Genomic DNA, 17,463 nt, shown 5'->3' with positions numbered 1-17,463 from the left:
TCTAAAAACTGCTAGATCTACTTACTTTTCGTCTCTCTTAGAAGAGAACAAACACAACCCCAGGCATTTATTGAATACAATGGCTAAATTAATGAAAAATAAAGCATCAACAGATGCAGACCTTTCCCAACAACACAGCAGTAATAACTTTATGAACTTCTTTATTTCCAAGATCGATACTATTAGAGATAAAATTATAACCATGCAGCCGTCAGCCACATTAGATAGTGCACTATAGATCCCCTGAGGAACAATTTCACTCATTCTCTGCTATAGGACAGGAATAATTGTATAAACTTGTCAAATCATCAAAACCTACTACATGAATGTTAGACCCTATTCCATCTAAACTACTAAAATAGGTGCATTCAGAAGTCATAGATCCTCTTCTGAATATTATTTCTGAATATTATTAATTCATCAATGTCTTTAGGATATGTCCCTAAAACCTTCAAACTGGCTGTTATTAAGTCTCTCATTAAAATACCACAACTTGAGCCTAGAGAATTAGTTAATTACAGACTGATCTCAAATCTCCCTTTTCTGTCAAAAACATATCCTCTCAGCTATGTTCCTTCTTAGAGAGAAATGGTATCTGTGAGGATTTCCAGTCAGGAGTTAGACCGTATCATAGTACTGAGACTGCTCTCATTAATTACAAATGACTTGCTCTTATCATCCGATCGTTGTTGTATTTCTCTTTTAGTGCTACTGGATCTTAGTGCTGCGTTTGACACTATCGACCACAACATTCTTTTGAGTAGACTACAAAATTATGTTGGCATTAGTGGAATTGCATTGTCATGGTTCAAATCTTACTTATCTGACTGTCATCAGTTCGTAGCAGGAAATGACGAGGTATCATATTGATCACAAGTACAGTATGGAGTGCCACAAGGCTCAGTACTAGGACCATTGCTTTTCACACTTTACATGCTACCCTTGGGAGATATCATCAAGAAACATGGTGTTAGCATTCACTGTTATGCTAATGATACGCAGAGGAGAACTGGCCTCCTGACTGAGCCTGGCTTCTCCCAAGGTTTTTTTCCTCCGTTTCTGTCACCGATGGACTTTTGGTTCCTTGCCACGGTTGCCTTTGGCTTGCTTAGCTGGGGACGCTTGACTGATTGCACAGATACTATTGGAAGAGAGTTGAACTGGTTGATGATATCACTAAATCATCAATGAACTGAGATTAGCTGGAAAAATGACTGTTATTGACATCTTGCATTATTGACAAGCTATTTCCGTGTTTAACACTGTAAACCAACCAGTATTGTATAAAGCTCTATACAAATAAAGGTGATGACTTATTTCAATTTGATTAACACAAATTAGTTTGATTTTGGGAGCGCCATTTGCACATGGGAGATGGATTACTTTGCTGTTGGATTTGTTATTGGTAAATATCCATTTTGTGTGTGTATGGTTAAGAATTTATTTCACTGTCAAAATAATCTGTCAAAGAAAGTAGGTGAATTAGGTGAATTATTCCAAGTGTGCCTTCACTTAATCGACTCATTTCAACTTCTAAATTTAGAATACAAGTTGATTTCTGCTAGTAAGATGACGAGTCGAGTGAAGTATGCCCCGTCATTTTTCCTACATGCAAAACTAGCTAAATAAACAGCCACTTGTCTCATCGACTTAAGTGCTGCTGCGCACGTTAGCTTAGCCCAGCAGCTCTCCCCTATCCCCACCGCTGCTACAGGCTTAAACCGCTCTGTGGCATTCCCCATTGAAGGAGGTTGAAATTCTACAGAATAACATGACAGCATTATCATTTGTTAATTGTGTTATCTTAATGTTTTTTCATTCTTCTATTTAGGATGTGGCAGTGCAAGGAATGTTTGTTGAAACTTGATAGCAATTATTTATTGCTGCAGCATTTTAGGCAGGCCCATGTGTGTTTTAGGGGCAGTTTGCGCTATCCATGTCCATACACAGATTGCCCATGCACATTTAGTACATGGAGCAAGCTGCTTAATCACACATACAAAAGACACGCTAAACAGGAAACTCCAAAGTCAGAAGTATTAACCACATTCCAGTGTCATGCGAGTTCATGCAGGGAGTTATCAACAGAAAGAGATTATTTTCAACACATAAATGGACATCTCAGGCATAATGAAAACGTTCAGTGTATACTTCTAGAATGCACATTTGAAAGCAATGTTTATAGTACATTTAACACCCACCGAAACCGGAAACACAATCTGCATTCAGTAAAAGACTTCAAAGCCAATGTCGTCAGTTGATGAGCTTTCCACTGCTTTGTGCACATCTAATCCACTGGGCATAGCTATTTTCAAGGAGGGCCCTCTTGCTACTGCATATAAACGTAAACAGAACTACACATCCAAGTTTGGATATTTGAGAATAGCCATTAATCATTATGTTGACAATTTCGAGGTATGTAACCAACTTAGGACATCTTGGAAAAAGCACACATTCTGTGGTGTGTACTGGGTCTTGGGTAATTTGCCACCAGGTTCCCATTCATCTCTGTCCTCCATCTATCTAGCTGTTCTTTGCAAATCTGATGATGTCAAGACCTATGGCTATGGACAAGTGCTGAAGACTCATTTGCAAAATACCTACAAGTATTAGAACAGCATGGTGTCTTCATTTCTCAGCTTGGTCAGTTGGTTAAAGGAACTGTATAGTGTGTAATAGCGGACAACCTTGGAGCTCACTCAATAGGTGGATTTGTTGAGAGTTTTTCTGTAGGTTCAATATGCAGATTTTGTACTGGACAAAAGTCAGAATTTCAAACGAAGGATGTCGGGTCAGGTACTTTCCAATTTAGAACCAGAGACGTCCATGATGCTCAAGTAAAGCCAGCACAGGAGAATGCAACAGTCTGCTGTGGAGTCAAAAACAATGCGTTTTAACTGAGCACCTTTCGCATTTTCATGTCAGCACTGGCTATCCTATTATGCATGATCTTTTCGAGGGTGTTGTTCCAGTTGAACTGGCACATTGCATTAGTCTGTGGATCTCCAAAAGTACTTTACTCTTGACATTCTCAACACATTAATACAGGCCAGATGCCTTACCATGCTCCTTCACATTCAGCAACACTATAGGTGGCAATGCACATGAAAATTCGACCTTGATAAATTTTCTTCCTTTCATTATTGGGCTAATGTTGCCAGAAGATGAGCCAGCATGGCAGGTGATCTTAGATCTTAAAGACATAGTCGAACTGGTTGTAGCCCGTTCAAACAGATGAGACCAATTGCATATCTTGAGGCCAAGATTTATGAACACAGAGCACTATCTTGAATTTTTTCCTCAAGTCAAGCTCATACCAAAATATCACTATTTAGAGCATTATCCGCAAATGATCCGTTGCTTCGGGCCTCTAATTGGACTGTGGACAATGAGATTTGAAGCTAAACATAGCTTCTTCAAGCAGGTTGCTCGTCATACAAACTGTTTTAAAAATATAGCTTGTTCGCTAGCTATTAAACACCAGTTCATGCTTGCCTATCATAGACATTCCTTAAGTGTCAAGAAGTCATCCTTGGAGGTCACAGATGTCTCAATTATGCCTGTTGATGTCCTTAATGAGAGAGTAATGTGTACAATGAAGCAAAGACACCCAAATGTTACTCAGGTTCATATGGCAAAAGACATGGTCTTGCAGTAGTATACATTACAGTGAGGGGATGCTTATTGTAAACGGATCTGTAGATAGAGCTAAATTCAACGAGATCCTAAACTATGTATTCTTAAGGAGATGCTGTGTTTCCTTGTGATACCTTTGTGTGCTTGGTATAGGGAGCATTATAGAGGGCTTGAGTTATCTGCTTGACCCACAGCAGAAGTTGCCCTGATTGACCTTGGTGATTTGAAAGACCCATATCCTCTTGTGGAAGACATGGTTGGGGGTTTGCGCATGGTGAGCTTGAGAAGATTCATCATCATTGAAGATTAGTATAATCCTTCTGGTCTAGTCTGAGGTCTGAAGGCCAGTGTCTATAGTATTATTTAGGCTCTCTCTTGTTAAATCTCTAAATATATATAGACTTCAAATGAAAACAGAAACATAATTTGATGGTTTCTTATTCTCTTTTTCTATTTTTTCCAATAGTTTAAAGGTATTCCATTATGGCAGGTCCTGCTGTTGCTCTATGGATTATCTTTGATGATGAGACTGACTCTAGAAAACTGTCCCTGATATCTGGAATTCCAGAGACTGTGGGAGAACTTCATGCTTTGATAAAGACATCCTTTGGTTTTAACAAGGATTTCCATTTGCAATACATACAGTATATACAGACTGACTTCAGTTTCTGAAATTGAACACAAAAGCACACTGAAGGTAATATACTTGTCTGCCTGGTCACTTGTGGAGCCCCAGATTAATGAGCCCTGCATCACGGTGTACCCTGTAAATTAATTTAGTGAGACTACTACTGATTCTGAACCACAAATCTCATCACTTGCCTCATCCTGCGATGATGATGCACAGTATATATCTTCTCACTCATCTACAGAAATGCCCTTAGGTTTATCCCCATGGCCCAAAGTTTTTTTGGTTTCCAAGTTTGCCTACGATGCAGAATTTGAGCTAAACAAAGAAAACAGATATTGAGGCCAATGCGACATACTTTAACTCTGGTCCAAAGCTGAAATGTATCATTCTGGATGGCCTAGCCCAAGAAATGATCAAATACACAAAATATTCTAAAGACTACATGTGCGAAGAGGTAGCAGCAGCTTTAATTAGGGTCCATCCTTGTTTGGGGCAAGACAGGATTTTGGGGATGGAAGCAGTCACTTAAGTACAAGATGCAAAATTATTGCACAAAGCTTGGCCGTCTTGGACATCCACTGGACATCCAAATCTGTGTAAATTCCTTTAAATACAAACGAAAAGGACAAGGCAAAGCTGGTGCCAACTACATTCCTTTGCATCCAAAAGGTGAATCCACAGAAAGCTTGGAGGATTAGAGAATTGCTTTGTTGTCAGAAGCGAAAAGGCGTGACAATGAAGTGGTGATAAAAGAAAAAATGGAAATAACATGTACAAAAGTCACATTTAGGCAGGACAAGCGTAATCTATATTGATTCAGAAAGTGAAAGAAAAATCTATCACATTACCCCAATTTTATCATCTCTACACTGGTTACCTATTAAGTTCCGTATTGATTTCAAAATATTGCTACTGACCTATAAGGCACTAAATGGTTTAGCTCCTGTATATTTAACTGATCTTCTTATGCCCTACAATCCATCACGCTCTTTAAGGTCACAAAACTCTGGACTTTTAGTAGTACCTAGGATATCTAAGCCTAGACTGTGTGATCTTGGCATTCATCATGCTGTTCGGTCTCATTTATGGTCTTGACTTAAACTTTCCTGACAACCTCAAGTACACCTTTGAATTTTTCCAAAAAATCTTAATGAATATGGATGGACATAAGTTGAATGCAAAGATCCAGCAGCTTAAAATTAAGCTGTTTGCATGAGATGTATATATAATATATACATTATATATATACATATATAATGTATGTTATATAATGTAATATAACATACATTATATTGGGAATTGAGCATTGTGTTGATTTCTACATCAACACATACACACACACACACACACACACACACAAAAAACCAACCAAAAAAAAACTAACAATGACAACAATTATTACCACGTTTTATGTGCAGCTATATAATACATTGTATGCTGATGCCTTCATGATTTATTTCTGATGTTTTTCTTGTTTCTGAGCAATATTGAATAGTTTATAAACTGATGTGCTCGGACACACACCTCAGCACACAAAAAGTACAGTGATGTTTATGCCTTTTTCACGGGAAAATAGAGAAACAATACACGTACTGTATTTCTAGTTAGTGGTTCTAGTCCAGGTCTAGTCTAGTAGTTTTGAGTTAGACGTGATTAGGCCATACATGTATGTTACTTTTATTATTGATGGTCAAGTTTATTTTGACTTATTGTTAATAGACTGTTCTTATTAAAAGTACTTGACTTTGGCATTCCAAAGACTGTTCATGTGCTGCTCATGCAGACAAAGGCAAATTTTCAGACTGATGCTTAAATAAAATGTTTAAAAATGTGTACTTTCCCCGTCACAACAACATTGTTAAATAATTTTTCAAAGTTTTAATAATTTTTTTACAGTAAACAATAGTACAGTATTGTACATCTTTTTTTTTTTTAGTTTTAAATTAAAACATTTAAACCAAGATTTGTCTCTCATCTCTATAGGGGGAACACAATTAGAAGGATTTCTGCCTAATAATTTATTTTCCAGTTAAATGTTTTAGTTTGAGTTCAACAAGCATAAAAAAAAAATCACGTCATAAATGTATCAATTTCATTTAAACTATATTTGATCAAACTGAGTTGGACCAACTATTTAATTGCATGAATTTGTTTTTATGAGTTGGGGATACACAAATTTATTGGATGTAAATCCTTCCCTCAATTAAATTGAGTTCATCCAATGAATTATTTTTTGAGTGCATGTCATCCAAGATGTTCATGTCTTTCTGTCTTCAGTCACAAAGAAATTAAGGTTTTTGAGGAAAACATTCCAGGATTTTTCTCCATATAATGAACTATAATGGTGGCCAATGGGTTGAAGGTCCAAACTGCAGTTTCAATGCAGCTTCAAAGGGCTCTACATGATCCCAGCCGAGGAACAGGGGTCTTATATAGCGAAACGATCGGTCATTCTCTAAAAAAAAAAAAATTTATATACTTTTTAACCACAAATGCACATCTTGCATGGACAGTAAGCACAACAATCTAGGCAGTCATTGCAGTAGTTTTAATATAATTATGAGGACATAAAAGATCACAATATAAAATCATCAGATGGCCTGCACCAGTCAAATATCAAAACAGATAACTTCAGACAGAGGTTCAAAATCATATATCTATATCTATGTATCTCTCTCTCTCTCTATACATATATGGAGCAAAAACGTTGTTGACATTACAAGTGAACTTGTTAACATTACAAGTGAGCATATTGAAATACATATATATATAAAAAAAAAAGTCCATGTCCTGACTAAAGTTATACAATGTGTTATACTCAATGTGATAGGTGCAGGATGGCTGAGGGGACAATGGCACATTTATTTTGGTTTTCCCCTATTTTGTATGACTTCTGGTTGAACATATTTGAATTGCTTTCAAGAACATAGATAATAGACATTTAATCTGACCGCAATCTGGCTATTTTCGGATATTCTGATTTGATGGGTAATCTCCCCCTTACCCATCAGCAGGCTCTAATAGCAGGCACGAATGCAGCCAAAAAAAGTAATACTTCATAACTGGAAATCTTCACAAGTCCTTTATATTATTCAAATGGCATGGCTACATTTTAGTGAGCTTAGCCAACAAAAATAAATAAATAAATATTTGAAGCCACATGCGGAAAAATGGGAAAATCTAATTCTGTAATCCTCTTCCTTTTTTTCATACTGTGTTGTTGCATTCCAGTGTAAATTTCTCTTGTTTATAAAACAATTGTGAATACTGTTTTTTTAATGTTTATTTACACTAATTTCTAACAGCCTGAGGCAGTCCAGTTATTTATTTTTGTTTTGGTTTCATTTTTTTCTTCTGTCTTTGTTAATAAAACTTCAAAACTAAACAAAACTTTACTTCATAACTAAAACAATTTAAAAAAGAAAGAAAAGAAAAAAGAAAAGTGGTAAACAAACCTGTTTGGTGACCATTAATTTCCATTATATATAATATTTTCTTTTATGTTCAGCAGAAGACAGAAAGTCATATAGATTTGGAATACATTCATTTTGTTTATCTGAGCATGTCAGAAAAAAATATAAACTAAAGCAAAACAGTTTGCTGTTTGCTCATGAGGTCAATCTTGTTGCCAGCTTAAGCTCTAATGTGGTAGAATAAAAATATGTTTTTAAGCTTAAGTGTTTAAAAAGGAGATGGATTTGTTCTCTGTTAAACAAGATAAAACAGAATAAACTGTTATAGACCACACAGCTTGAATAACAAATAAAAATTGTGAGAATGCATATGGACTCAAATTATTGTTTGTGAAAGAGAGACTAATAAAGTAGGTTGTGCATGTGGATGCATGAAAAATGTGCATGTGGAATTTATGATTTTGTAAATATGTTGGAAAAATATATTCTTTCTGTCAACATTGTGTGGCTGTGTCTGAAAAAACAGGGTTAACAGGATTATTATTTAGTTTTTAACAATCTAAACCAGGGCATAAACTGACACTGTGGAGGTCGTTGAGCTCTTGTACACGTTTCAAGTCAGTTAACCTGATAATCATGTCAATCATATATTTTGGTGAACAGCAGAGAACAGCATGGTCATTCGATTCAACAAAACTAGATATCCTATTTGTGTGTGTGAGTGTGTGTGTGGCCGTGCTATATGGTTGCTAGAAGCCTATGTGCTATGTCAGTGTATGATTTGGGAAAAGAGGAAAACCTATACCCTGGTCAAATCCTGAATTTTTTCAGCATGTTAAAAAATGACTGAGAGCTTGGGAGCTGCTTGTAAGGTACTCGGCTTGGCTTGTAATTCCTCTCACACAATGCCAGCCGCGACCATAAGAGCATCAATGATTGACATGTTCTCCCGCCTGAAAAAATGCTTACGAGCTCATATGACAGCAAAAATCGCACCATATACGCCTGGCCTAAGACATGCAGAGATATATTCAGGGGTATGTGAGTGTACCTCTTCAGCATACGACTTTGGTGTGTTTCCACGAGAGGTCCTCTGACTTGAAGCCTGGAATGCTGTGAATAAAATAATTTCTTCTTTAAGAAAAAATATTATTCTAAACAAAGAATTTCACCATTCACTCTCTTTCTATTCAAAGAAAGATGCTAATCACTGACTGACATTTTCACTATGAAAGATAACTATTGATTCATCACTTAAAACACCAACAGTCCACACACACACACACCACACACAAAAGCAACACCTGAGCTACAGTTAAATTTGGAACACAGTACAGACACATTAAATTTCGCACCATCAAAACTCTAACACAGGAATGGAACCGATAAGAAAAGATAAGATGTTTGTAAGCCTAGTTTGAGTTCATATGAAAGCCATTAAAATTTCATGGAAACCATGGAAAGGTTTGATCACCTTCCGTCACTTGCATCTCAGGAGCATGAACAGATAAAAAGTAAAATCTGCATCCTCATTCAAGAATGTAATATATTTATGGGAACCACAACAGAAGATTACATCATAAGATGTGTCTCAGTGGTGTGATGTGATTGTTTCTCACCATCCATTATTGACTTGGTTGTCAGTGCACTTGAGAGAGATCCTTTTTGTCCATGTCCACCCCGCCCTGACTTTGAGGCAGCACCTTGACACATTAAAATAGACATTGCAGACAGGGTTTGAACTTAACAGCCACCAACTTGCCAAATGAGGGTGAAAATAAGCCATGACGGGTAACATTTGGCGGGTAATGGTTCCTAAATTATGTCCTCTAACTAGGAGACTTCAAGATTAACACTGGGCAAGAAGTGCCACATCTTTAAATATTGAACACATTATACGCACACCGGCCACACCACTCAGCAATCTGTTGGTGGTGCCCCACTACGACTTTAGAAACTGTTCAAAAATCCTGCCATGCCACTCACATAGTTAAATTACATTAACAACAATTTGGGACAAATGTTTGTACATACTGATGTCATCGTCAATTATCAAGTAATGAGACTAAGTTTGATACTTGCACATCTTGCCGGTTTGAAAGAGTGTCCTGATGCAATTCATTGAGGCTCTCTTCGAAAAAGTATCTCTCCAAGAAGAAATCTCTAAGAAGAGATTTCACACCCTCAGGAGATGAGAGAGACAATGAGGAATTGCACTTTCGGAGGGAAATGTTACAATCCTTTGTCTTCTAGCTAGCTGATTTACATAAGAAATTTGAGAGGGTGATACAGGAAAAACCTTCAAGATTCTAATAACCCTAAAATGTAACAGAGTAAGCAAAATGTAAATGTAAATGAACATTCAGTAAATTAAAATTGGACCTCATAGATACAAACCTGCTATAAATGTGATCTTGGTTAACTACAGAATGCAATTCTAAAACATTAATCCAAAAGAGTTTGAATTAATACATAGGCAAAACGGTAACACTTTACAATAAGGTTTATTAGTTAACATTAGTTAACTAATTTAGTTAAAATGAACTAAGCATGAACAACACTTCTACAGCATTTATTAATCTTAGCTAATGTTAATTTCAACATTTACTAATGCATTATTAAAATCCAAAGTTGTGCTTGTTAACATTAGTTAATGCACTGTGAATTAACATGAACTAACAATGAATGACTATTTTCATTAACATTAACAAAGATTAATAAATACTGTAATAAATATTTACAGTTACAGTTTATAATAACATTAACTAACATTAACTAATGGAACTTTATTGTAAAGTGTTACCATATATTATACATATACACATATACATATATATATATATATATATATAGGCCTGGGCGATAAAACGGTATCAATATTTATCGACGGTACACCTTCTTCGATTGCTTTTTGTTTTAAAAAAGGTTATAAAAAATGTCAATAATTATCGATACCGAACGATATGAAACATTATATCGTTGATAAATTTTTTAGCTATATCGCACAGCCCTATATATATATATATATATATATATATATATACACAGTATCTCAGAGTAAAACATTGAATACTGATATTTGAAATAATTAAAAAAATGAAAAGATACTTTAAATGTGAAATTAAAACCGCCAGCAGGTGGCAGCAAGTCACTTTTAATAAGGGAGTCATTGCGACTGAACCGAATCATTTAAATGTTTGATTCATTCAGGAACAAAACGCTGTCATGTTGCTCAGAGACGCGCTGTGGCTTTGTTTGGAATTATTTTTGTTGGCGAAATAGTGCAAAAACAGGCAATACGGTGTCTAAAATGTAAGTCTTTAATAAAACTTCTAGTTTATTGAACTGTTGTAAAAAATCAATATCACATTTGTATATGGAAATTTTTGGAGAAAAAAAGGCACTCTTCCGTGTGAACTTGATTAACTATATGAAGTGGTATAAATATACACATTTTCTGCCCCCATGTCTTGAATTTGTGATCATTCTGAATGTATTTTAATAGACTGAATCATGCAGTGAAAGAGCACACTGTAAATGCGCATGCGCACTAGACTGCATGCACTCTGTAGGTGTTTTGAATGTTTTTTTTTGCGTCGTGAGAATATTGAGCAAAATAGCTCACTTGTCATGGTGTTACTTAACTATATCATGTTATGAACAAACTAAAAATGTGCATGTGCACTAGACTGCATGCACTCTGTAGGTGTTTTGAATGTTTTTTTTTGCGTCGTGAGAATATTGAGCAAAATAGCTCACTTGTCATGGTGTTACTTAACTATATCATGTTATGAATAAACTAAAAATTCTGAATTTTTACCTCAGTGTTTCTTCTGAGTTTGTGTGCTGTCACGCTCATTTGTTCCGAAGTCTCGAGACAAACAGAGTGAGCCTCAGCTTGTATTCTGTATTCTTACTGCAATTCTCTCTGATGACGCAGTAACTGACTGAAGAAAAAATCTTCGGTCTGTCCAATGATTGTAAAGTCATTAGGTCCATCAGACTGAAGATATTTTAGCGGTAATGAGACCAAAAATATTTAAGACCCATCGAATCCGAATTTAAGACATTTTAAGACTTTTTAAGGCCTTATATTAGGAACTTATATTAGGAAAACGTTATTTAAGACATTTTAAGACTTTTTAAGGACTCGCGGACACCCTGATAAAATTGCCCCCCCTTTAAAAATAATTTCTAATTTAAGTGAACTTAAAACAATTTTCACATAAACCCATTATAATAAATGTCATATTTACCTGTGCCCTCAGAGACATGTTATTTAATGTGACTCTTATAAAATATATTACATGCATGCACAGTTTTAAGGCAGCTTTAATCGCCTTTTTGGTAACTTCATGACTTAACTGACCAAGACATTGCATGCACGTAGTTTATTTCGCTCTTTGACATGAAAGGATACAGGCTACAGCGTGCGCCGGCACCTTTGTGCATGCAATTGAAGAGCATGCGCTAAGAGCACAGTACCGTTTCCGCACTCGCTTGAATCGCGCCTGGTGCTGAAGTGATGTGCAACGCGTGTCTGAAACATCTCCCGTTCTCAGTCGTTCTGCGACTGAATAAATGCACTTCAGAAGCAGCAGTTGTGAGTGGGGTGGCCAACCCTAGCCCCGCCCCTGCGTTAATTGCGTTAAATATTTTTAACGCGTTAAACTGAAAAAAAACACACATACCATGGTAAATACCATGGTAAAAATGCAACTATATGGTTTCTAAGTATTTTTATGAAAAACAGTAGTCTAAATACATTTAGTATAAATGCACAAAAGCTATAGCTTAATCACAAAAATACTGCAATTATATTCCATTACTCCTTTAATAGATTTAATATATATCTACATTATAATAAAATTTGATACGAATATCCCACATTTCTGCATCAATATCATGGTGCAGTTACATTTACATTTAGTCATTTAGCAGACGCTTTTATACAAAGCGACTTACAAATGAGGACAATGGAAGCAATCAAAATCAACAAGAGAGCAATGATATGTGCTATAATAAGTCTCAGTTAGCTTAACGCAGTACACGTAGCAAGGTTTTTTTCTTTTCTTTTTTTTTTTAATTATATAATAAATAAAAAGAAAACAGATAGAATAGAAAAAGAATAGAGCAAGCTAGTGTTAGAGGCCTTTTTGCTTTTGTTAATTGTATAATAAATAAAAAGAAAACAAATAGATAGAATATAAAAAGATTAGAGAAGATAGTGTGTGTTTTTGTTTTTAAAGAAAACAAGTAGTTAGTAAATGAATAGAGTGCAAGTCTAAAAGGGGCAATTTTTTTTTTGTTTTGTTCAGTTGTTACTACAGTAAATCCATGGTAAATGATGGCGATTTGTAGAAAAGCCTTCTGACTGTATCGTTGCGCACAGTGTTCCTGCTGTTTGATCAGGCTTTAAACTAGTTTAAATCACAGAGTCATGTGTTCTTCGCTGAATTCAAGCGCTTCACACTGGATCTCACAGCGCTGTTTAGAGTCGTGTGACCGAAACTCATCAGCGAGTAAACGCATCTGCTCTAGTGAGCTCGCGTTGCACTGCAATTTTGAGCTGAGGGGATAAATGCCTCGTGTGGTGTGCTTCAAATGAGTATCACTGTTTTGTTTCCGCTTTTGGCGCTTAAACATTATATCGAACATTTATCAAATGCTTGTTATTGTTTTATTGAGGAAAATTATATCACGATAATTATAGTTATTGTTTTATCGCCCAGCCCTACCTCAAAGCAGGGCTTTGCCGCAATAATATTAATTGATTTGTCCCCCCCTTAGGGGTGCGCGGACCCCAGGTTGGAATTTAGTTGATTTAGTGTATACAGGTGCATCTCAATAAATTAGAATGTCATGGAACAGTTAATTTATTTCAGTAATTCAACTCAAATTGTGAAACTCGTGTATTAAATAAATTCAATGCACACAGACTGAAGTAGTTTAAGTCTTTGGTTCTTTTAATTGTGATGATTTTGGCTCACATTTAACAAAAACCCACCAATTCACTATCTCAACAAATTAGAATATGGTGACATGCCAATCAGCTAATCAACTCAAAACACCTGCAAAGGTTTCCTGAGCCTTCAAAATGGTCTCTCAGTTTGGTTCACTAGGCTACACAATCATGGGGAAGACTGCTGATCTGACAGTTGTCCAGAAGACAATCATTGACACCCTTCACAAGGAGGGTAAGCCACAAACATTCATTGCCAAAGAAGCTGGCTGTTCACAGAGTGCTGTATCCAAGCATGTTAACAGAAAGTTGAGTGGAAGGAAAAAGTGTGGAAGAAAAAGATGCACAACCAACCGAGAGAACTTTGCCTTATGAGGCAAATAAGGCAAATAAGGCCAACCGCAGCCTTATGAGGATTTCAAGCAAAATCGATTCAAGAATTTGAGTGAACTTCCGCCGAATTGAGGCAATAATTAAAGCAAAAGGAGCCCCTACCAAGTACTGAGTACATGTACAGTAAATGAACATACTTTCCAGAAGGCCAACAATTCACTAAAAATGTTTTTTTTTATTGGTCTTATGAAGTATTCTAATTTGTTGAGATAGTGAATTGGTGGGTTTTTGTTAAATGTGAGCCAAAATCATCACAATTAAAAGATCCAAAGACTTAAACTACTTCAGTCTGTGTGCATTGAATTTATTTAATACACGAGTTTCACAATTTGAGTTGAATTACTGAAATAAATGAACTTTTCCATGACATTCTAATTTATTGAGATGCACCTGTACATCCACCTCCCCTCAAAAGGATGTCTTCACAACTCTTGTGGTGTTACCTGTTAGTAGTTATCAAAGAAACTGTTAATATGTTTGTGAATGTGTATGTTTATGTAAATACCTCTTGCTCTTCCTCTTTTGCTTGCACCTCTGGAGCCACGCCCCCTTCCACAGATTGTAGGAGCAGAAGTGGACTCTTCATCTGACTCCACAGCAATGTCAGCTGGCTCATCTGATAGGTTGAGGTCATCATCTCTCACAGAATCTGTGGTCCCTATGAGCTTTTGCACGAATTATAGCCTGAAACAGAATTAATGTTTCTAGGGTAATTCACATAGGAATGTCAGTGAATTATGAATGTGAAAAGAAGTGATTATGTAATATATAGTGAGCAAATAAAATAAAAAGAGACCTCTTGTACTTCCTCATCCTCTTCTGCTGTGTTTCTCTTTGAGTCTCGAAATTGTCGAATCTAAAGACACATGCAGGTAAAGGTGAGACTCTGTAATATTGTCTGAGCCATGATTTATAATAATGATTACATTGACAGAAGAGGCCAAAGGTGGTTCACTTGTGAGATGTACAAAAAATCGTAGCTTCCAAAGCAAGTCCCCTGTTCCAAAATCAGCCTTACATAACCAACCTTAAAAGAAGTCAAATAATACAATGCATTTAATGTATTCAATATATTATTTTCTCTCAGAGCTTCACTTTTTTCCAAAGTTAAAAGTTTGAATCAGTAACTGTATTGTTAATTATATAAATAACTATAAAATATTACATTTGCATACATAAATACACACCTCCTTCAAGTTAGTATTTTGTAGATGCACAGAACAAAGACAAAGACAAACAACAGAGACAAAATAAAGGAGATTAACAAAAGGAGAAAAATTCTGACTGCGTAAAGGCTGTGATAGAAGCCACAATCCAAACTGCATTCTATAAACTTGCTATGGATCGACCCTAGAACTTTCCTCTCCATTTATCAGGATTTTAAGACTTATTCAGACAAAATTTGACTATTTACAGTCTCAGATGTCAAACCAATAAATAATTTACACACAGTCTAATGTATACTGCATATAAAAAGGCAAGAACATTGCAAACAGCTCAGTCCTGGCTACAAACAGTTTTAACAGTTCTTTTCTAGGCAAGTCTATTCACTTAGATGCCATCTTGGGAAAGCAATTATATTCAGTCACTTGTGTGACAGTCAATATATTAGACATTCCTATCTAATGGGGAGAAATACCAAAAACACTAAATGTTAAACTCACATTTCAATAGCATTTCAAACATTAACAAATACAAAAACAGACACAAATGATCAGGGGTGTAAAATGCTTGAGTAATTTTACTTGATTACGGTATTTAAGTATTAAAAGTGACCTATTATGCCCCTTTTTACAAGATGTAAAATAAGTCTCTGATGTCCGCAGAGTGTGTATGTGAAGTTTTAGCTCAAAATACCCCACAGATAATTTTTTATAGCTTGTTGAAATTGCCACTTTCAGGGTATGAGCCAAAATGCACCGTTTTTGTGTTTGTCCCTTTAAATGCAAATGAGCTGGTGCTACCAATAGTATGTTCCTGCACAACCGGAGGCTGCAGTGTCAGGACCACAGTTCTAGGACCGCATTTCCAGGACCCCATTTTTTTTTTGTGACAGCGCCACCTACCGAACTGGATCACCAAGAACACCAATATAAGATGGACGACATGGACAGCAATCAAAGTGTGAGTACCGATTTTCAATTAAGTTTTATTTTATAACGTTAAAATGACGTATATGCAAAGTTTACATAGACAAAGTGAGAGCTGCTAACTATGAATTAATAATTAATTCCAACAAATTAAGAATTATTGTGTTAGTTTTATTAATTATTACGGCGTTCTTAATTTGTGGCCATGATTTAATTAAACTTTGTTGCCTTAATGACTGTAATAAGTAAATCTAGCCAGCACATTAATTAAACTTAAAAAGATGATAAAAGCATGTTGATGTGAGATGTGTCAGATTTACCTGTAGTTTACTGTTTTAATGTGAAAACTTGTTTAATACTCATTGTTTTACCATATTAGGTAAGTATAAATCATCTTTCATAATTAAACTGCGCTGACTGCCTTGTTGCACCACAATATGTGTTATTAGCCTGTCGTTTTGACATTGTTTTACAGTGATGAATGAGTCGTTTGGCAGTTTTAATAGTTAGTTCAAATTTAGGCCTAATCTGCAGGTCTACCCCACATACAGTCCATGGTTATCGTGTGTTAGTTTCTGCCATGTTCTGCATGGCCAATATGAAGTGATTTTATTGATTTGGTTAGTTACAGGGATCTGAGGGGCATTTGGTGGTACTTTAAAGGTGTCATATGATGCGATTTCAAGTTTTCCTTTCTCTTTGGAGTGTCACAAGCTGTTCGTGAATAGATAAGATCCCTAAAGTTGCAAAGACTAAAGTCTCAAACCCAAAGAGATATTCTTTATAAAAGTTAAGACTCGTCCATGCCCTCCTAAAACGCCTCGTTTAAACATGCCCCCACATGTCTACGTCACTGTGTGGGAAGATTTGCACAACACTGCCCAAATGTATACGCAAAGAAAGAAAGCGTAACTGATTCTCGCTGTAATATTGTTGCTGCCGCCGCCACCATGTCGTGAAGACGCTGTGTTTCGTTGCGAAAGCGAAACTACTTTGTTTGGCCTTCCAAAAGAGGACACAACTAGAAATCAGTGTTTAAGTTGTATTTACAACACGGTTCCATAACAGTTCAACCCAAATATTCATGTGTGTGCAACGCATTTTATGGAGGACGAGGACTGTTTCCTGGAAGAGTAGCCTACAATGCCGGTGTTCTGACAAATAATGCTGACTCACAGCCTGTAAGTTTGCCACTGACAATTCAAACGCGAGTTTTAAGTAGTGTAGAGCAGCGCTTGTTGTTTGTCGTTTCTCCGATCACAAATGCAGACATGGTTTTATGTTTACGCGGCGCGATGCAACGCAACACGTAAAAAGACAGTATAAGTCATTATAATC

At 36.1% G+C, this 17,463-nt stretch overlaps 1 pseudogene; it reads right to left on the bottom strand.

Moving 5' to 3' along the window:
• The window catches only part of LOC107692752 (double-strand break repair protein MRE11A-like), a 97,062-nt pseudogene that overhangs the window by 54,235 nt on the left and 25,364 nt on the right, over positions 1-17,463 (bottom strand).

The sequence above is a fragment of the Sinocyclocheilus anshuiensis genome, unplaced genomic scaffold, assembly GCF_001515605.1.
Source record: "Sinocyclocheilus anshuiensis isolate Anshui unplaced genomic scaffold, SAMN03320099.WGS_v1.1 scaffold1171, whole genome shotgun sequence".
Taxonomy (NCBI): domain Eukaryota; kingdom Metazoa; phylum Chordata; class Actinopteri; order Cypriniformes; family Cyprinidae; genus Sinocyclocheilus; species Sinocyclocheilus anshuiensis.
The sequence above is the reverse complement of the archived record's forward strand: the minus strand, read 5'-3'. Positions and strand labels throughout refer to the sequence as shown.